The sequence below is a fragment of the Elgaria multicarinata genome, chromosome 8, assembly GCF_023053635.1.
Source record: "Elgaria multicarinata webbii isolate HBS135686 ecotype San Diego chromosome 8, rElgMul1.1.pri, whole genome shotgun sequence".
NCBI classification, from domain to species: domain Eukaryota; kingdom Metazoa; phylum Chordata; class Lepidosauria; order Squamata; family Anguidae; genus Elgaria; species Elgaria multicarinata.
In genome coordinates, this window is record NC_086178.1 from 105576426 (window position 1) to 105598819 (window position 22394).

At 45.6% G+C, this 22394-nt stretch overlaps 1 protein-coding gene across 2 annotated transcripts in view; it reads right to left on the reverse strand.

The window, feature by feature from the left end:
* The window catches only part of TSPAN14 (tetraspanin 14), a 61908-nt gene that overhangs the window by 33519 nt on the left and 5995 nt on the right, over positions 1-22394 (reverse strand). Inside the window, exon 1 of one of the 2 annotated variants that reach the window (XM_063133143.1) lies at positions 8378-8453. The exons of the other annotated variant lie outside the window; for it this stretch is intronic. The gene's annotated coding sequence lies outside the window, so the exon portion shown is untranslated. Of the gene's footprint in view, positions 1-8377; positions 8454-22394 lie in introns of those variants that run through there. 2 annotated transcript variants of the gene reach the window in all.

Below are 22394 nucleotides of genomic sequence, written 5' to 3' on the forward strand. Positions count from 1 at the left end.
CATGGAGAGGTCCTTGATATACCTGCCCTCCATATAGGTGTTGGACTGCCAGAAAAAAGAGGTGCCAACCTTAATTAAGTACCAGCATGGTTGAATACACAGGGATACAACCCCAGACTTTTATGAGCTAACATTCAAAGCCCTCATTGAGCTTCTTTAAAATGAGGGATTAGCACCTGGTAATATCCCACCTCACCCTGTCTTCTGTGTTGCATCTTGACCACCACAGATTTAAAACTTTAAAATATCTTACACACAAACAGCAGACGTGTGTGTGAGTGTGTGTGTGTTTGATTTCTTTAAAAAAAAAACCATTGGAGGAACTCAGGAAGGGCATCAAATATTTGTATAGACAAGCTGGAACATACTAGGGTGACCATATGGAAAGGAGGACAGGGCTCCTGTATCTTTAACAGTTGTATTGAAAAGGAAATTTCAGCAGGTGTCATTTGTATATTTGGGGAACCTGGTGAAATTCCCTCTTCATCACAACAGTTAAAGCTGCAGGTGCCCTGCCCTCTTTTAAATCTGGTCACTCTAGTATAGCTCCTGCAGCTTTAACTGTGGTGATGAAGAGGGAATTTTACCAGGTTCTCCATATATACAAATGACACCTGCTGAAATTCCCTTTTCTGTGCAACTGTTAAAGATACAGGAGCGCTGTCCTCCTTTTCATAGGGTCCCCCTATCCCTGCCACCGCCACCTGCTTTCAGGTATTCTAAGTGAGCTGGAGGTACCACACACTAGTTCAGCATCTTTCTTCTTCATCCACTATTTTATGAACTCGGGATTCATGGTTTCCACCACCCACAAAGTCACTGGTGGGGAAAGTGGGATTACACTCAGTTTTAGAAAGAAAGAACTCTTCCCACCACTTCCTTGAAAGCTTAAGGAGGGAACGCAAAATTTGGGAGGAGAGTTGGGTGGCCAGGACAGTGTAGGAGAGAAAGTGAAGGGGTAGCAGCAGCAGCAGAGAGAAAATGGGCTGCCACACAGGGATGGGATGGAGAGCACTTTGCCCAGGGACCCCTCTATCCTGATAGCACTCCTAACAATAGCAGGAGTTTCAAGACACAAGGGAGTAGCAGAACACATTGTTCCGGCCTCATTCAGACTGTCAGTCTTTCACCTGTTGTAGTACTAGACTCAAGGCGAAAAGAGAACCCTTAGCAACAGTGATAGACAAGCAGAGCATATTCTTCAGTTTTTCAGGCACAAGCACTGAAGACCTTTTTGGGCATTTTCTGCATTTTAGATAATATGCATTTTGCTGAATGTCTCAGAAAACCATCAAGTCTAGCTAAGCCAACCGGAGGAATGCAACAGTATGTCGCAAATAGAAACCAAACCCACTTAAAGCACAGCATCTCAGCAAAACAACAGGCCAAGCTGGAATGTGTCCCTCACCCCCCACTCCCCTCTACAGAAAATAGCATCTAGGAAGGACCACACCCTTATCCATGCTAAGCCCATCCAATCTAGCTGTGGAGAAGAAGTGAGACCAATCACACTTGTGCATTTACTAGGGGTGTGCACGGACCCCCCACTCCGCTTCACTTTAAGATCCGCCATTTTCGGATCGGCCCGCTCCGCCCCGCCCCCACTCCGCCTGTGCCCACTCCTCTCCGCTCGGAGCTCCGGATCCGGATCGGAGCTCCGGTCCCCCCCCATAGGGGGGGTTATCGGGCCCTGCCGCCATCGCCGCCCATGCGGCGACGGCGGCAGAGCCCGGTAAGGAGGGGGGCCTTACCTGCCTCCGTCCGTGGTCCGTCGCCGTTTTCAATTGAGCCCGTGGTTCCACCAGGAAGTCTGGGCCGCACCCAGACTTCCTGGTGGAACCACGGGCTCAATTGAAGACGGTGACGGACCACGGACGGAGGCAGGTAAGGGAGAGGAGGGCGGGGGGGTTACCGGGCCCTGCCGCCATCGCCGCCCATGCGGCGACGGCGGCAGAGCCCGGTAAGGGACCAAGGGGGAAGGGGCCTTACCTGCCTCCGTCCGCGGTCCGTCACCGTCTTCAATTGAGCCCGCGGTTCCACCAGGAAGTCTGGGCTGCAAGTGCGGCCCAGACTTCCTGCTGGAACCACGGGCTCAATTGGAGACGCTGACGGACCCTGGACGGAGGCAGGTAAGGGAGAGGAGGGCGGGGGGCGTTACCGGGCCCTGCTGCCGTCGCCGCATGGGCGACAGCGACAGCAGCAGGGCCCGGTAAACCCCACTTACCTTTCCGGCGGAGCTCCGGATCGAGGCGAAGGATCCGCCTTCACCTCGATCCTCTTTGCCACGCTCCGCCGGCCCCCCAATCCTCTTCGCCTCCGCCTTAAGGGCAGGCGAAGCCCCCCGCTCCGCTACTGCTTCTCCGGTCCGATTAGAAGTGGAGCACATCCCTAGCATTTACCCTTAGTTTTTACCAAAGAACTTGACGGCTTAACACTTGTTGAACGGCTATTATACATTTAAGTAAGACTGAAGGCATCTCTATTAACAGGCACTCAACTCAAGGTACCCAATGCTGAGTGAGCAGAAATAATCATTTACCAAGTGGCAATTTATCATTGTGTTCATGCAACTATGTGGTAAGTTGGTTGCCCGCAAACATCCTGTCAAATTGTTACAGGAAGTTTCCCCACACCTGGTCAGGCAAGGTAATGAAACAGAGGCGTGGCAAAGTGCCTCGACTCTTAGCAGAACCTCACAGGTGACTAACTCATCCAACGGTTATGTGTGCCAATTGTCACCATAAATTTACTAGCTCAAAATAGCCCAGAGCAAAAAAGTTTCTGAATGAAAGGCTAACAATTCGAAAGGGGAAAGGCCAAGAGAAAGCTTAGTTCTGCAGGCAAATTAAAAAGCTACCTCTCTTAACTTGCTGGAGGGACTACCTGGGATGGAGCCTTCCCCAACCCAGTGCCCTCTGGATATTTTGGACTTCAACTCTCATCAACCCCAGCCAACACAGCCTATAGTCAGGAAAGCTGGGAGTTGTAGCCAAAACATTATGGAGATGGAGACCACCAGGTTGGTCAAGGCTGCTGGGATGTAAGGAACATACCTGGAATTTGGCTGAAAATTGACACAGCCAGAAAACATTCACCCCTAATAAGACTCTTCACAGGTGACAGGAATCTGAGGAATATGGTCCAACTGTTCCAGAAAGCTGGTTCTTTCAGCTTGTTGTGAGTAAATAGTTCAGCATAGTTTCCTGTCACAGTTCATGCAGGTTCACTGAGCAAAAAAAAATAAAAATAGGAAACCCTACAAAACCCCTCTCTTCCTCATTTTGCGTTGGCCAAAATTATGCATGCAAAGAACTCTGCCCAGAAGCCAAATAAGAACCGCCTTCCAGAAAGGGAAGGCAGGTGCATGTCATACATGTACTTGATAGAAGTTTGCCCATGTTCAGACAGCAGATAGCAGTAGTTATGCCTTTTTTAATGGTGTGCTGCTTTTAATGATGCACTGGCTTAAAACGTTTGAAATAGCTGTATGTATTTTACGGTGTTTTTATTTGTGTTGTATCCCGCTTCGATCCAGAGGGAGAGGCGGGTAACATATTATTATTATTATTATTATTATTATTATTATTATTATTATTATTATTATTGGGTGGTAGCTGTAGAAAGGCACTGGGACTTCTGCCCTTAGCTGTGAACAGTCTTCTCAGGAGGGATCAGGATGTGTAAGGATGGGAATACAGGCTATACATGTAGCCCTCCAGATGTTGGACTGCAATTCCTATGTCCCATCACTGCTGGCAGTGCTGGCTAGGACTGATGGGAGTTGCAGTCCAACATCTTCTGGAGGGCCACTGTCCTAATCCCTCCAGCCCCTTCTGCTCTCCTCCCTCCCCCTTCTCTAGGCCCGTCTTTACCACCTCTATCCGCCCCACCTGCCTCCCAGGATCCCTATTTAGCCCTCAGCTTCTAAACTAAGGAGGCTGGAAATCATACAAACTGGAGGACGTCCCTCATCCCAGATAAACAGATGCCAATTGGGGTTGTTTAGTGGTGAAGGAATTACATTCTGCACAAGCCTAGAAAAGTTTTGCTATGTTCACATTTCCAAAATGGAGCTTTTGAACAGTATTACTCAGCATATTGTTTTGCTCCTGCCAAAAACTCTCCCTTCTCCATAAATATTTATAGCACAAGAGCCATTTTTGACGAAGCATTGGGCAGCCATAGACTAATTAACTGGCTTTGGCCAAATACTTTTCCTTAGTTTCAATAAAGGAATGTACAAAGGAATTCAGTTTGCATAAAGGAATTAAGAGTAAGATACGGACAGACTGCATTTAAGGATTCCTCCCCACCGCCCCTGCACTTCTGTCATACTTTTGCTATCTGGCCTTCGACAAGCCACAATCTATATTAAGATAGAAGAGATCCTGGAAGGGCATGGATGGGATTATATGGGTGTGTGACAGGAGGAAGGAGTTGGCATTGATGGGGGAAGCATCAGTTGGTACTGAAGCCGAGAGAAGGACATCATATCAGGATGCTCAGCCGGAAAGAAGGCCTTTGCAAGAACATAATTTCTTCTTCAATTTCTTCAACACGTAGCAGAATGTTTTAAACAGCAAAAAATGCACCCTTCGCAAAAACGTATACCACAACTGCAGAAAGACGTGAAAAATGAAACTCTCTCTCTCTCTCTTTTCATTAGGCTTACTAAACCTACACTTCAAAGAACACCTAGGTCAGGTTCCTTCCCACCCACTCCACCCAGCACCCAAACCCACAAAGGCAGAAAAAGAAACTAACATTTAAGCCAAGCAAACTTTGGTACTGCTAAGCCTAGGCATCAGTCAGTCAGAGAAGTGGCAGGCCCAAAGCACTATTTAAGACTGAACCCACACTCTATGATACTAAGGTACGGCACAATCCTTCTTGTCCCAAGGCAGGTATTTTTCCCCCTAGAGATCTGTAGGATGTCGTTGGGAAAGAGGTATTCCAATAACCCAGATACTACTGAATCACTTCTTTGCAAAGGCACCTTCTCAGAAGAAATCAGAGGACCAGTAGATATACAGTCCAAACAATTACCGAGTTAAGGTGACCCTTTCTGGATTTAAGAATCAAGTTAACAGGAATCGCTCCAGTGCCTTGAAATGTAAACCTGGCCAGGATGATGTGGGTATCCGTGCTCTCATGTGCCCCCAGCTCCTTTTGTTGTTTATTCGTTCAGTTGCTTCTGACTCTTCATGACTTCATGGACCAGCCCAAGCCAGAGCTTTCTGTCGGCCGTCGCCACCCCTAGCTCCCCCAAGGTCGAGTCCGTCACCTCCAGAATATCATCCATCCATCTTGCCCTTGGTTGGCCCCTCTTCCTTTTGCCTTCCACTTTCCCTAGCATCAGCATCTTCTCCAGGGGATCCTGTCTTCTCATTACATGGCCAAAGTACTTCAGTTTTGCCTTTAATATCATTCCCTCAAGTGAGCAGTCTGGCTTTATTTCCTGGAGTATGGACTGGTTTGATCTTCTTGCAGTCCAAGGCACTCTCAGAATTTTCCTCCAACACCACAGTTCAAAAGCATCTATCTTCCTTCGCTCAGCCTTCCTTATGGTCCAGCTCTCGCAGCCATAGGTTACTACAGGGAATACCATTGCTTTAACTATGTGGACCTTTGTTGTCAGTGTGGTGTCTCTGCTCTTAAGTATTTTATCAAGATTTGTCATTGCTCCCCTCCCAAGAAGTAAACGTCTTCTGATTTCCTGGCTGCAGTCAGCGTCTGCAGTAATCTTTGCGCCCAGAAATACTTTGTGCCCAGCTCCTAAATGCCTCAAAACATGGACGCAGGAAGGATTGGTTAGTTGGTTAACAATTGGCATTTGGAGCATGTTGGCTATGCCGACAGGGAATAATAGCAGTTGTCTTACACATTGTTACCTCTTACTGCAAATATTGCCTGCCAACATAATCTTACTTTTTGGGCCCCAAACAGTGAACGCACTCAAGGCAAATCTGCATTCCTACAGGAGAGCTTTGGAGGGCCAGCCAGAGACACCAAAGTGGCAAGCGGAATCCCTCACCATCCCCTAAAACTTGCCTCCGCAAACTGAACACAATCTATTTATATAAACTCTGGCAAAGATGTGAATAACGAAGCACTATCAGCACCTTCTTGTAAACAAAAGCCGTTCCGGGAGGGGTCGGTTTTGAGTGGAGCAGTGACAGAGGGATTGCTATTTTCCCACTCCATCCCACCCACCCACTGCAACCAGCAAGGTCCAGCTACATGCTGGGGGGGGGGGGGAACCAGCATTTAGATTTCAGTGGGAGGGAAAGAGGAAGCGATTGATGGGTGTACAATTTGGGGTGAGAAAACAGCTGGCAGGAAAAGGATTAAATGCTCTTTCCCTTCTAGGTATCTGTTCAAATTCACACCCTCCCAAACGCAGAATCTGTTTGCAAAAACAGCTGTTAGACCTGAGTTTGTATAGCTACACTTTTTGGCTGTATGTGTGTGTATGGGGGAGGGGGAGTGTGTGTGTGTGTGTGTGTGTGTGTATTCATTTAGGTTGGAAAAACAGCAAATCTTCCTGACTACAGGGACATGACTATTCCATTTACTCTAAATAAAAGAACTGCACAAACTATGAGGCTGAACCAGCCTTGACCACAATGGCAAACATACATGTGGAAGCCTGAGTTGAAAACAGTTTAATGACCTAGATATTATTATTGTTTACACTAGAGCAATACTACAAACCAGAAGGATCTTGGAATTGTTGTAGTTAACAAGCTGAATATGAGCCAACAGTGCGATATGGCTGCAAGAAAGGCAAATGCTATTTTGGGCTGCATTAATAGAAGTATAGCTTTAATAGAAGTATAGCTTCCAAATTGCCTGAGGTACTGGTTCCTCTGTATTCGGCCCTGGTTAGGCTTCATCTAGAGTATTGCATCCAGTTCTGGGCTCCACAATTCAAGAAGGACACAGACAAGCTGGAGCGTGTTCAGAGGAGCGCAACCAGGATGATCAGGGGTCTGGAAACAAAGCCCTATGAAGAGAGACTGAAAGAACTGGGCATGTTTAGCCTGGAGAAGAGAAGATTGAGGGGAGACACGATAGCACTCTTCAAATACTTAAAAGGTTGTCACACAGAGGAGGGCCAGGATCTCTTCTCGATCTTCCCAGAGTGCAGGACACGGAATAACCGGCTCAAGTTACAGGAAGCCGGATTCTGGCTGGACATCAGGAAAAACTTCCTACCTGTTAGAGCAGTACGACAATGGAACCAGTTACCTAGGGAGGTGGTGGGCTCTCCCACACTAGAGGCCTTCAAGAGGCAGCTGGATAACCATCTGTCAAGTATGCTTTAGGGTGGATTCCTGCATTGAGCAGGGGGTTGGGCTCGATGGCCTTATAGCCCCCTTCCAACTCTATGATTCTATGATTCTTTGATTCTAGAGGGGCTGTATAGAAGTTCATCAGCAACCATGGTCCTATTCAGAAGTTATAGCTCCCTCATAGAGCAATGCATGAGTTTGGCCATGCTGAGTAACCATGCCCGATATTGTACACTGCAACTCTCCCAGGCGCTGATATTCACATGAACAGTGCAAACATCTATATGTGCAAAGGCTTCCATGTAATCGTGAACACTATGTGATTGGGGTTCCAGGTCACATGGGAGCTTTTGCAGATATAGAATCATAGAATAGCAGAGTTGGAAGGGGCCTACAAGGCCATCGAGTCCAACCCCCTGCTCAATGCAGGAATCCACCCTAAGCCTTAGCTGTATGCACAAAGGCTTCACCCCTGCACATCTTTGTACCGTACATGAAGACATCACGGGGCTGAGCTAGCTGAAGTGCACAAGATGACTACTTGGCATGTCTGCCCGCTCTGTGTTGCTCTATGAAGGAGTGACCAGGTCAAGAACATATGAAGGGCCATGCTGGATCAGGCCAAGAGTCCATCTCATCCAGCATTGTGTTCACACAACGTCCAACCAGTTACACACAGAAACCCACAAAAAAGACCTCCCAGAGAGCTTCATGGCCAAATGAGGGTCTTTTGAGCCCAAATCTGTCCGGTCCAAGTCCAACTCCATCCATTACACTACGCTAACTCTCCTCCTACCAGCAGCTATTTCCTTCCAGAGTTTCTTTTCATTTGCTCATAACTTAACTGTGACACATCTGAACTCTTCTATTGTACCAGGTAAAATTCTCAAAGACTGCAGTGGCTTGCAGGTCAGGGCATCACGGCGGTAGGGCAATCAGTCATTGGTGTTACCATGGAGAGGGCTTGCCCTGCATCACACACATAAACCGAGACTTTCTTGTTCATTCCTGTGCAGCTAGATATTTTAGAAAGGCAACTGGCAGATGGGGTCAGCTCTGCCGCTAAGGAACTGCAGATATACCTTTGTAAACCTTGCTGCTGCAGCAAACTTCACTGTTTCAGTGCCAGTTTGACAGGTGCGGCATTTCTACTGATCAGCTGAGAGTGATGGGAAAGCCGAGCTGATGAAGAAGCAAACAGGGTGAGGCAACAGAGTCTACCAGTAACACAGGGGGAGGGAAAAGGGGAAAGAGAAAAGAAACATCTGGTGCAATGCAGCTGTCATTCAAGGCCATCCCACCCACCGCTTCCTGCTCCGGTCAGCTCTGCTGCAACCTGATGCAAAACAAGTACACATATCGTCCCAGAGCCAGACCAGGATTTATTTACCCCAGCGAGCGCAAAAGCTTAGTGAATATTTTTTTTGTTTATATATGACATAAGTGTCTCAGAAAAGTGAGTCTTACAAAATTCCAGTGGTGGTGATGGGGGCTGCGTGATGACGTCATCAATATGGCTGCCGCGCTATTATGTAGTTGCCACATTTAAATATGCGTAACTTCTCACCCATTTATGCTACAGAGATGATTTTTTTTTTCTGAAATGTTTCAAATTTAATGACAAATACATGCTTTGTTAACTCCATTAGTTTTTGAGATAATTTCATTTGAACGTATAAAATCAGTGTTCACATTGGTTATGTGTGACATTTAACCATGATTTACTCAAAAACTATACGACTTTCGAAAGTACTCAAGAACAAAAAAGTTAATTTTTTTTAATAAGGATTAGGAAAATGTATAATAACATGGGGTTTACCCCAACGCTTAGGGAATTATGAGTGATATCTCATCCACTTTCTCAGGACTGTATGATTTTATAGTTTATTATACAGGGCTTTCATTTCAAAAGTATCCACCCTAAATATCTCTCGATCTGATGCACAGATCATTTTGGACATGTTCAACTGTGATTTTTACAGATGAACATGTTCAAATGTTCTTTACAAAATCTCATATATAAACAAAAAATATTCACTAAGCTCTTGCGCTCGCTGGGGTAAATAAATCCTTATCACCTATAAAGCCCTCTACGGCTCAGGTCCAGGTTATCTGAAAGCCTGTCCATGCTCTGAGATCTTCTGGGGAGGCCTTTCTCTCAGTCCCACCAACATCCCAGGCACACCTGATGGGTACACGGGAGAGGGCTTCTCGGTGGCTGCTCCAAGGCTCTGGAACTCCCTTCCCAGGGAGGCTAGGCTGGCTCCTTCTGAGCTACAGTTTCGGAGGCTGGCAAAAACTTTTTTGTTTCAGCAGGCTTTTGGAACTATACTGGACCTGTGTTGATGTATTGGATTTCCCCCCATCCTTTTAATCTGATAGTTTTTTAAAAAACAACATGTTTTTAATTTTACTGTAGGTTTAATTTAAAAAAGTGTTGTTGTTTTGTCCCAATACATCAAACATGTTTGACCTAAAATATTTTAGGGGGGAATTAAAGCACACGTTAAATCACGTCTAAATTTTTATTGGAATACTTGTAAAAATGTAAAGACAAGAGCATGAATTACACTTGTTTAAATTTAAGGAGAAAAACCAAGATACTGAGAAGTGTTGACACACTTATTAATATTAGCCAAAGAAATGTGCATGATATCCTGACAACCACTCATCTGTTTCAACATAGTTCACTGATGTTATTAGGGGACATTCAGTTTCACTGTTAACACTTATTAGTTCCATTTCACATTGAGACATCTACGTATTTCAAATGATGTATATGCATTCTCTCACATACTTGCTTAGAATAATCACTTGGAAAACATTAACTACAACTTTGAAACTGCCAAACTTACCTAATATTTTATTTGCAACTGGCTTACATTAATTTACTAATGAACTTATGAAATGGTAGATTTTCTGCAAAAAAATTCCCACCCCACATTACTGTTTTTATGTGGGGACTGAGAGAGCACACAAGAATCCAATCAGATCGGATTCTGTCTGTGTCAGATTCTGCATGCAAGCACAGAAGCTTAACACATTGGTCTGGTTCACATGTAACAACAATCCTGAGTTTTAGTTGTTGTAAAAACATGGGGTTTTGTCACGTGTGAACCTTTCACTATAGCATTAGCTGGTGAAATGGAATTCCTGGGAAATTTGTCATGCCACATAATGTTATTGGCTTTTAGAGGTCTCTTACACTAGTGCAACATAATTTACATTAGTGATAGTATCCAATTGGATAATGCCCAAGTAATTTGAGCTTGGGGTTAGCTATACATACTTTTTTAAAAAAATGTTTACTAGGTGTAAGTCAAACAAACATGCAAAATCATATATCCACTGATTTAGGGCAGTGGAAAGTTTTTCGTAAAGTTTACCAATTCAAAATTTTCCAAAAAACACACACATTAACACTGCTAGTGACTGCTTTATGTAGGATTTTAGTTGAGGATTTAATGAATTTGTCTCTGTTTTAAATTATCTTTTGTATTGTACAGTACAAAGGACAGGATACAAATCTGATGGTCGCTTTGAATACTTGACAGAAAAAGCAATTTATTAATAGTGAATATATAGAACTAAGGGTTGTTGTTTTTAAAAGTTGTAGGTGGAAAGAGAAAGCCATTGTTTGTGGCAGCTATTCTTGTATTTCCCTCTTGTAAAGAGCCAGCAGGAGTGTATCTGTACAATACTTCCCAACTTCCTCTGTTTCTTCCTTACTAACGAGTAGGCTAATTTCTCCCAACAAACGAGGTGGCCATCTGGCCACTTTATTTAAAATAACTTTGTAAATTTATTACTTATCCTTAAAAGAAAAAGAAAAAAAATGAAGATAGAGTTTAAAACAAGATCTCTCAAAAATAGCCATTGTAAAAACCATAATAAAATATCCCTGAAACAATACACAAAACTAATACACACACAGTTGTCAGTCTGATACATAAAAACACAAAACAACGAACCAAAATACCATGGCTGTCTAAACATCCTGAATGACTGTGTTCAGCAGAAACATTTCAGGAAGGAGATGTTCTGGGTCACCGGCAGCGTAATGACTGGAAGCAACGTGAGCCATAGGTTTATGTCGTAATACATTCGTTAGCTTTTAAGGCAGGGGAGAGCCTGTGGCCCACCAGCTTTTGTTGGACTCTAGTTCCCATCAGCCCCAAGGCAGCATGGGCAACGGTCAAGGATGATGGAAGTTGGCGTCTAAGAGCAACTAGAGGGCCACAGATTCCTCATCCCTGGTTTAAAGTGCTACAAGACTACAAGACTATTTTTTGGTTTCAAAAATGCCTCTCCTCGCCCCCGCCTTTGTATGAAACTGAGCCTCAAAGGCTAGGTAGGGAAAATGTAAATATATATACAGATAAATAATGATCCAGCTCTACTACCTCTCCACCTGAGGTGCAGCAATCTGATTCATTCACCTGAAGCACCAAGCAGCTCCCGAAAACAATGGGTTCAGTGAAACAAACAATGTTTCCTCATCTCACTGGGACAGGCTGCCCATGCCATATATCCATAGCCTGTCGCAGACTCAATATTTCCAACCTCTTAACAATAGTTATGAGACTGGAACCAGGCTGTAGACGCATGCACCACGCCCCACCTCCTCTATACGGCACGGATCTCTCTCCTTTTGTCAACTTTAACCACACTTTAGTCTTGCATCTGCAACTCTGCTGACTACAGAGATTACTGGTTAACATTAACATCTTAGCCCAATTTTGCTTTTTAAAAAAACAGGTTTTGCAAACTCTGGTTAGTGTTACTCATAGCTTGCGTGTCAGTGCAGATGCAGTGCTAAGCCACGGTTAAATCCAATAAGTGAAGAATTGGGAATTTGTGCTAGAGAGAGTATAGGATCTCTTAACCCTACTTAAGGATTCCACAGGATTCCATCTGTACCAAACCTGTCAGTAATACCAGGAGAGATTAAATGTAAATCAGTGATTTAAATCAAACAAAAAAGTTGATATAAATCACGGATATAAGTCAGGTTTTCCCACTGACACTTGTTCATATATTTCCTGAACAATGGTGCACATCTGATCCACTATAACCAGGGCTGGGAGTGTTGTGCCCATGGGCACCAATGCACCCCAAACAGCTTTCTTGCCCTAAAAGGTTACCTCCCCTCCCACCCCCACTAAATCATGCTGATTTACATGGTTTCATTTTTTCAGGCAGACTTTGCACTGTGCTTCCCCCCCCCCTTTTTTTTTTTTACCTAGAAGCAATGTCTTTAAAATATTCCAACATGGGTCATTCTTATGACCGTGAGCACCCATGACAGTTTGAGGTTAAACACACAATCCTATACATGTCTACTCAGAAATAAATTCCACTAAGCTCAATGGGACTTACTCCCAGGGAAGTTGTTATAGGATTGCAGCCTAAATATGGGAATACAGGCAAATGCACACTGCACAATTTTGTCATCTTTTCTTTCTAGTTTTGCTCCTTCCAACTTCACTCTGGCTTGGCCCCCCCAGAAACAAAGGGCTCATCTACACTAAGCAGATATTCCACTATGAAAGTGGTATGAAAGCGGTTTATAAAAGGCAGGAGCCACACTACTGCTTTATAGTGGTATTGAAGTGCACCGACAACTGTTGGGACCCATGACACATACCATATACTGCTTTCATACTACTTTCATAGTGTTCTATCCTGCTTAGTATAGATGTCTCATTTACTTTTATTTATTTTATTTATTTATTAAATTTATATAACACCCCATAGCAGAAGCTCTCTGAGCGGTTTACAAAAGTTAAAACAGTGAACATTAAAAAGTATACAAATTTAAAACCATCAAAAATATAAAAACAACTGTGTAAAACAGTATCCATTGTAAACAACGACAGTTCTGAGGTCCGTTAAAAAACCAACAAACTTAGCATATGTTGTTAAATGCTGTTAAATGCCTGGGAGAAGAGAAAGGTCTTGACCTGGCACCGAAAAGATAACAATGTTGGTGCCAGACGAGCCTCATCGGGGAGATCATTCCATAATTGGGGGGCCACCACTGAAAAGGCCCTCTCCCTTATTGACATCCTCTGAGCTTCCCAGGCTTCCCCAACAGTTGTCAGTGCACTTCAGTACCACTATAAAGCAGTAGTGTAGATCCTGCAGTGCACTTCAATACCGCTATAAAGCAGTAGTGTGGCTCCTGCCTTTTATATACCACTTTCGTAGTGGAATATCCTGCTTGGTGTAGATGAGCCCATAGTAGGAAACAAAAATGAAACACTCGTGACTAAAATGCCAAGGAAAGGTTTGACATTTACTAGGCAGACTAGAACAGTTTATTTTCAAATTTGGATTGGTCCTTCATTTGGACAGAAAAGCCTCATTTAACTCAATTTGTCTGGTAGAGGCAAAGACTCAGTTTAGAGATTAAATATATGGCTAACAGGCTTGTACCCAGAATTAATATTAACCTAGTTATTATTTAAGAGAAACTCAGTATTCACATTTTTTTTAAAAAAAAAATCCAATTTGAATTTTTAAAAATCTGGTTTTTCTGTGTGTGTTTCAACCAATTCTAATCTACCCTTGATTATACCCATCCACCACCACCACAATTTATCCTTCAATCATGCCAGCAGGAAAAGCACATTCATATTCTCAAAGCATCAAGTATTTGCCTGCAAAAGTATGCAGCCTGAAGTAATACAGAACAAAAGCCTGTAGGCAGAAAGATTCTTGGCTCTCCAATGGGAGCTATGCATCAAATGCTCACTTTGTCTCATATCTGAATGGCCCACATATTTTGATACAAGGTCATCAAGAAGTCGGCCCTTGATAGGAGGAAGCCAATACACACTGGCCCACTTCACACACACACTTTTTGGCATCGTGCACCTCTAACAGTTACAGTCTAACTTAAAGCCTGGCTTGTTCCAGTCGTGGTGTAGTTCCTAGGTTCCTAGAAATGTAATTAGATCTAAACAACAGACAACAGTAACCCAAGTGTATAAAATAAAGGAAAAAGTAAGCAATGAATTCAGCTAATAAAGAAAGGGAAGTCAATACATATAACCATGATGCCAGAATAAACAAATGCTTCCAGCATTTAAATACAGTTCCAACAAACATAAACAATTCTACCACAGTGGCGTGGTTCACATGTAATGAGAAGGCACCGTTGTTGAATCTCCCTGAAGTGCTCCTTGATACGGAGGCCGATACCATTTTTAATATTCTGGGGATGGCAGGGGCACACCTTGGCTTCTCATTACAGGCAAATCTGGTGAAGGTGGGTTATTATGGTGGCTGACAAGCCATCCACAACCCTAAAACAGCCCATGGGTTTTGGGTGGGTTGTCAACCATCCCAACACATCGTAATTGCAGGGTCTGCATATAAGAAGCTATGTCTCACCCTGCTGTGCCCCAACTATTCAAAATGGTGGCTGCTGTCACAATGACAAGTGCTGTGGGGAAATTCAGCCACATAACTTCTCGCTACGTGTGAACTAGGTCAGTAAGTTTGTACAGGTCTATCTCTCCCTTCCCCACTCCAACGCATCTCTTCAGAAAACAGAACCCCCCTTTAGTCACTCCTTCAGCTTCAGTTAGTCCTGACACACACTTTGGTTCTTTCAGGAACAGATGGTTCTTCTGTTAACATCTTTATGCTTCTTTTCCCAACCCCCAAATCTTTTCTCTCAATGCGCTATTGTCTCAGGTGCTTATTCTAGACTTCTCTAACTGCTTCCTTCTTTATGAGACAAAGACTTTCTTTAGCTTCCTTCTCTGTCAGCCATGACTCTCCCTCACTCCAGCTCTTCCTTCCCTCCACATCAACGATCAACCTTCCTTTTCTGTTGCCTGAGCATCCTGCCCCCTTCCCTTTCTATAACTATCTGGATATTTCAGCTCTTTCTACTCTGGTAACCATAGTTTCCTGGTTTGGATGCAACAGAAAACTATAGTTACCCCCTTCAGGTGCTCTCCTTCGCATGATCATTATTGTATGGTGAACGGGTGGGCAACTTGTGGCCCTACAGATGTTTAGGCCCACAATCCCCTCAGCCCTAGCCAGCATCATCAATGAAGGATCATGGCAGTTATAAGCCAAAACATCTGGAGAACTACAAGTTGCTCAAGTCCTGCTCTACACAATCAGGGTTCTTAATCATAGAAACAGAAACACATAGAGCAGGCCTCCGTCTTCAGATCTTCCGTTCCAATGCATGGATCTCAGGAAGGCGACAGTGGTGATAGGGCCGGTACGCAAGGCTCCACTCTCTTCCCTCACACAATTATAATTGTGTGGAGAATTCATGAAGGAGGTTGCTGAGAAGGGAGGGGAAAAGGGTTAGCAGGAGGACCAAGCACACTAGCCCAAGGCTCCTGCATATCTTAGCGTAATAAGCTGAGATAATGTCATATAAACTAGGCTTCTCACTTAAAAACAACAACTGCATTTAAACACTGCTACACAGCTCTATTACATTTGTATCCCATCCTTCTTCAAAAGAATGGCACATAAGGGTTCTCAGGAGGTCTCCCATTCAATATAGGATAAGCCCAGATCACATGTTGTGGTGACCACAGAAGTGCTACCAAAGGGAAGCAATCATCAACCTGATAATGCCATTAAAATGTATAGGACTTTTCCACACAACGGTGCCCCAAGCTGTGCACAATAATTTTTTTAAAAAATACAACACAATCAAAGGACCTTCACCACCGTTGGACACCAAGCAAAGAAATCGTGAGGAACAGTCAGAAAACAGTATAACCACCACAGACCAGGTGAAATACTATGCTTTTAAGTGGCTTAAGACAACTAAAGCAGCTGCCCACTGAAGTTCCAGAGTGGCAAAGCTTGACAGTTTGGGCACTGTAACTTGAGAAAACGCAAATATCAAATGCTGATCAAATGGAACTCCTGCAGATGACGTACCTTCAACAAGACCTCTTGCAATTGTCTTAAAACCAGGCAGGTACCTATGGGAGAAGGATCTCCCTAAAGTATGCAGGGCCCAGGCCATATAAACTACACAGCAGCAGCCTTCCTGAACCTGGTTCCCCCTCCACCCAATGTTTTGGAATTCACCTTCCATCAGCCCCAGCCAGAATGCCCAATAGTCAGGAATGCTAGCAGTTCTAATCCCAAACATCTGGGTGGCACCAGGTTGGGGAAGGCTGAGATGCAGATTAAATTATGCATGAAAGGAAACTTTACAAATATTTTCCACATGGTTCATCCCCATGGTGTTTAGGCGGGGGTGGGTGGGTGAGGCAAACAAAGATGACCACAGAGCCTGCACCATCTGGACTGTCCCCTTCCCCCACAGGGCCATCTATCACCAGCTGCTCCATGGGAAGAAGGATCCTGCCAGTTTATTATGCTAGGACATTGAATATTGCAGGGTTTAAAAAAAACCAAAACAACAACATATTTTGATGTTACTCACAAGATATATACAGAATGGTAATAAATAAATTCAATGAACAAAAAACCTACGGTTTATAAAACAACGTTAAGGCCCTACACTTTCCCACCAAGCACCAAAAAGCGGGGAAATTGGGAGTTAAGGCTCGCCAGCCTTAACGCCACATCCTCCCTAAGGAGGCAGAAAGTACCAGTGAAATTCTCATTCTGCCAAAGCAGATAAACCATGAGGACAGGATGGAGAATAGGATATGCAGAGGTGACTGTGGGGTTGTGGAAAACTGATGACCAACAACTTAGAGCCACCTACTTCTTTTTTTGTTTAGAGCAGCCCTTCCCCAACCTGGTGCCCTCCAAAGGTGTTGGACTGCGACGATCTATCATTGCAAGTCAGTATGTCCCATGGTCAGGAATGCTGGGACAGCAGGATGGGGAACGTAGGGGGGCGCCTCCAGGCAAGCCCCCCCCCACCTCACCCCGCTTACCTGCTCTGTCGTCGTTGGGCCCGGCCTTGAACAGAGTGCCCTGGTGCACCCAGAAGCAAGGCCACACTTGCAGCCTTGCTTCTGGGTGGTCCCAGGGGCTCAATTCAAGCCTGGGCCAGGTGACGACGGAGCAGGTAAGAACCCCCCCACACACACCTGGCCCCTTACCTGGACCTGCTGCTACTGCTGCACAAAGTGCGGCAGCTCCAGCCAACCCCCCTTCTGCCTGGCCCCTTACCTGGAGCTGCCACTGCACAAACTGTTGCGGTAGCAGCTCCAGGCAAGCTCCCCCCCCCCCCGCACCCCACCACTTACCTTCTCCGTCATGGCCTGACCCATGCTTGAATCGAGCCCCTGAGTCCACCCAGAAGCAAGGCTGCAGGTGCGGACTTGCTTCCGGGTGGACCAGGGCACTCGATTCAAGCCGGGGCCCAGCGACAACGGAGCAGGTAAGTGGGGTGGGCTGGGGTGGGGGCTTGCCTGGAGCCGTTGCTGCAGTTTGCACAGCAGTGGCAGTGGGTCTAGGTAAGGGCCCAGGCAGGAGGGGGTTGCTTACCTGCTCCATCGTCCCCAGGCCCAGGCTTGAATTGAGGTTCTGGATGGACCAGGGTGCTCAGTTCAAGTCCAGGCCCAGTGACGATGGAACACGTAAGTGGGTTGGGGCTTACCTGGCAGCAGAGCCAGGCAGGAGGGGGTGGGGTTTCTTACCTGCTCCGTCGTCGCAGTCCAACACCTTTGGAGGGCACCAGGTTGGGGAAGGGCTGCTCTAAACAAAAAAAGAAGTAGGTGGCTCTAAGTTGTTGGTCATCAGTTTTCCACAACCCCACAGTCACCTCTGCATATCCTATTCTCCATCCTGTCCTCATGGTTTATCTGCTTTGGCAGAATGAGAATTTCACTGGTACTTTCTGCCTCCTTAGGGAGGATGTGGCGTTAAGGCTGGCGAGCCTTAACTCCCAATTTCCCCGCTTTTTGGTGCTTGGTGGGAAAGTGTAGGGCCTTAACGTTGTTTTATAAACCGTAGGTTTTTTGTTCATTGAATTTCATGGCTTTTTATAAAGGATAACGAGCCCTTCCCTCTTTTAAATGCAGTTACTGTAGTATAGCTCCTGCAGCTTTCACTGTTGTGATGAAAAGGAGATTTCACCAGGTTCTCCATATAAACAAATGACACCTGCTGAAATTCCCTTTTCTATGCAACTGTTAAAGATACAGGAGCCCTGTGCTCCTTTTCATATGGTCACAGGGGCAGGGGGCTGGTGACTCCGATGTCGGTGGGGCTATGAATCCGTGTGTACATAAATCCTACAATCCTATGCAAGGTTAGACATAAAATCCTACAATCCTATGCATATACCCACGGATTTATAGACCCACTGACATCGGAGTCACCAGCCCCCCCTTGTGACCATATGCAAAGGAGTACAGGGCTCCTTTATCTTTTACACTTGTAAAGAAAAGGGAATTTCAGCAGGTCTCACTTGTATGCATGCAGCACCTGGTGAAATTCCCTCTGCGTCACAACAGTTAAAGCTGCAGGAACCCTGCCCTCTTGACCAGATACAAAAGAGGGAAGGCTCCTGTGACTTTAAATGTTGTGATGAATCCCAGGTGGATTCCTGCATTAAGAAGTGGGATGGACTAGATGCCCTCATAGGCCCCCTTTTCAACTCTGCTATTCTACGATTCTATGAACATGGGCAGAGTGCATTGCCTGTGGCTGATGTGAGCCAAACATGCAACGATAACTGGAGGCCGGACGTTTTGCCAACCCTACCAGCTGAATTCCTGCATTAAGAAGGGGATTGGATTCTTTAATGTTTATAAATTAAAAATTATAAATTTTAGTGATAGATACATGAGTGTATTAGTGGTAAGTTAGATAGAATACTAATGTATTAGTTAGTGTAAAACCTGAGTTTGTTGCAGTTTTTGTCACGGACTTTTGCGTTCGGGTGTACTTACTGTATCCAGAAAGTGTTTTTAATAAACAACACCTCCCTCCAAAAAAACTCAACTTGCTTTTTCACAAAACACAGATGTGACTTTATATAGCCATCTATTTCATGGTCACATGTATTTTATATTTATATTTTATCTTTGCCTTGTAGCTCCTTTGTAGTTCTGACTGGCTATAACTGAAACCTAGAGCGGATTCACCACCCCACTGACATCAGAATCACAAGCCACTGCTGGATTTAGCATGTCTCGCTCCTGTAGAGTGACCATATTCAAAGGAGTACAGGGTTCCTGTACCTTTAACAGTTGCGTAGAAAAGGGGGTTGGACTGGATGGCCTCGTAGGCCCTTTCCAACTCTGCTATTCTATGATTCTATGATTGGGGTAGTTTATGCGCTCTCTCTCTCTCTCTCTCTCTCTCTCACACACACACACTCAAACCCAAATATGTGGCAGTGTAGTGCAATGGTTAGTGTGTCAGGCAGGTTCTAGTCCCCACTTGATCATGAAGCTCACTGGCTAACTTTGGACCAATCACTGACTCTCAGCCTCACCTACTTCACTGGGTTGTTGTGGCTATTAAATGGACAACAGGAGAACTATGTATGCCACCTTGGGTTGCTTGCAAGAGGGAAAAAAGGTTTCTCCCATATACCTTTCCATGTGGCTAGGGTGATGAATTCAAAGGAGTACAGGGCTCTTCTATCTTTTACACTTGTATAGAAAAGGGAATTTCAGCAGGTCTCACTTGTATGCATGCAGCACCTGGTGAAATTCCCTCTGCGTCACAACAGTTAAAGCTGCAGGAACCCTGCCCTCTTGACCAGATACAAAAGAGGGAAGGCTCCTGTGACTTTAATTGCTGTGATGAAGAGAGAATTTCACCAGGTGCTGCATACATACAAGTGACACCTGCTGAAATTCCCTTTTCTATGCAACTGTTAAAGATACAAGAAGCCTGTCCTCCTTTTCATTTGGTCACCCTATGTATAGATTGTTCCAAAAGTGCCGACAACTATTTTATACATCTGAGTTTCTGTCTAAACTTGCATAGGATTGTAGGTTTTTCTGTCTAAAGATGCATAGGATTGTAGGTAACAAGATCCTTCTTGCTTTCTTAAAAGAACTACCTGTTGTTACTAAGCCTAAAAGAGACCTGTCTAAAAGACAGTAAATAATAGGCAGAACTAGACACTTAATTCTATCGGGCCAAGAAATCCTATACACACTTTCTTGGGAATAAGTCCACTGAACTCTGGTACTTACTTCTGAGTAAACATGCACTGCAGTAAACCTTCCTTTCCTCATGCCATCTAATGGATTTATATTCGGCCTTTTTCCTCCAAAGAACCCAAGATAGTGTACATAATCCTCCTCCCCGTTTTATTCTTTGTCCTCCATATAAAAGTTAGATGCAAGTTAAAGCCATCAATTATACATGCGATCATCAAAAGGTACCAAAGAATATGGGCAGAGGCCCATTCCTTATGCATCAGAGCTTGCTTTCAATAGTACTACCCACTGGAATTAATAATACTTTATACTGTTAGTTTCACCCTACCCTGTGCCTGTTTACACTTCCCTGTGCCTGTTTGCATTCTCTTTCCCTCCTTACTGTTTACTATGATTTGATTAGATTGTAAGCCTATGCGGCAGGGTCTTTCTATTTACTGCGTACTTTGTACAGCACCATGTACAGTTATGGTGCTATATAAATAAATAAATAAATAAATAAATAAATAAATAATAATAATAATAATAATAATAGGGTTGATTCCTGCATTGAGCAGGGGGTTGGACTGGATGACCTTGTAGGCCCCTTCCAACTCTGCTATTCTATGAGCGGGCGGAGAGCGAAGGGAGGTAAGGGAGCGCGGGGTGGGGGGACGTTGGGGAGTGAGGGGGGGGCATCGCGCGGAATCCCTCCCCGCACACACACACCAGCAGGTCTTAGCCTCCCGCCGCTGCCACGGTAGGCAGCAGCGGAGGCCAGGGGATACATACATACATACATACATACATACATATACACACACACACACACACACACACACACACACACGCGTGGGGGGGGGAGAGGATTACGTTACCTCCTTCCTCATCGCAGGCCCGCTGGGAAATGGAGTTTTCAGCATAAGAGGAAGTGACGTCACTTCCTCTTATGCTGAAAACTCCATTTCCCAGCGGGCCTGCGACGAGGAAGGAGGTAACGTAATTCTCTCTCTCCCCCCCCCCCCGGCTAGGGCCCCCCCTCCACTCTCCAACATCCCTCCACCCCCCACCGCGCGGTCACTTACCTTTCTCCTTCACCTCCCGTTCCAGGCTTCGAAGCCAGGACGGGGGTTTGGAGGTGGACTCTTTAGAGCGGTGCACCAGATGGTGTAGCACTCTAAAGTGTCCCCCTCCAACTCCCCGTCCTAGCTTCGAAGCCTGGACCGGGAGGTGAACGGAGAAAGGTAAGTAATACCTCCTCTCCTCCCCCTCCCACCCGGCTAGGGCCCCCCCCACCGTCCACCCCCCCCCCCGCCGCACGGTCACTTACGTTCCTATGATCACCTCCCGGTCCAGGCTTCGAAGCCAGGACGGGGAGTTGGAGGCGGACGCTTTAGCGCTCTAAAGCATCCGGCTCCAACCCTCCGTCTTGCCTTCTAAGCCTGGACCGGGAAGTGATCATAGGAACGTAAGTGACCGCGCGGATGCCCCAGCGCGGCCCAGTCCCGTCCCGCAGGGCCCGGCCTGCCGCCACCGTAGCAACTACGGGGCGGCGGCGCGGCCCAGGGGATTCCCCCCAAAACCCGGTCCTGGCCTCCCGCCACTGCAGCGGTAGGCAGCAGCGGGGACCAGGAAATCACCCCTCCCCACCCCGCACAACATCACTTACCGTCCTCCTCCACCGTCCGTTCGCAAGATTAAATTTAGGCCGTGGCTTTAAGCGGAAGTAAAGACCTTGGCCTTTACTTCCGCTTAAAGCCATGGTGTAAATTTAATCTTGCGACGGACGGTGGAGGAGGACGGTAAGTCTCCGCTTCTCTCTCCCCCCCCGGCCTGGGAGGCAAGCTCCCTCACCCCACTTACCTGGCCCGTCGGGGATGAGCGCCGGCCGCGCTCTCCCTGCTTCTCCGTTTCCCTCTGGGGATTCTGAAGCTCACGCGCATGCGTGAGCTTATCAGATTCCCCATTGAGAAACATGGGGATTTTAAAAATTAATTAAAAATTGATGGAACGGTCTTTCGAA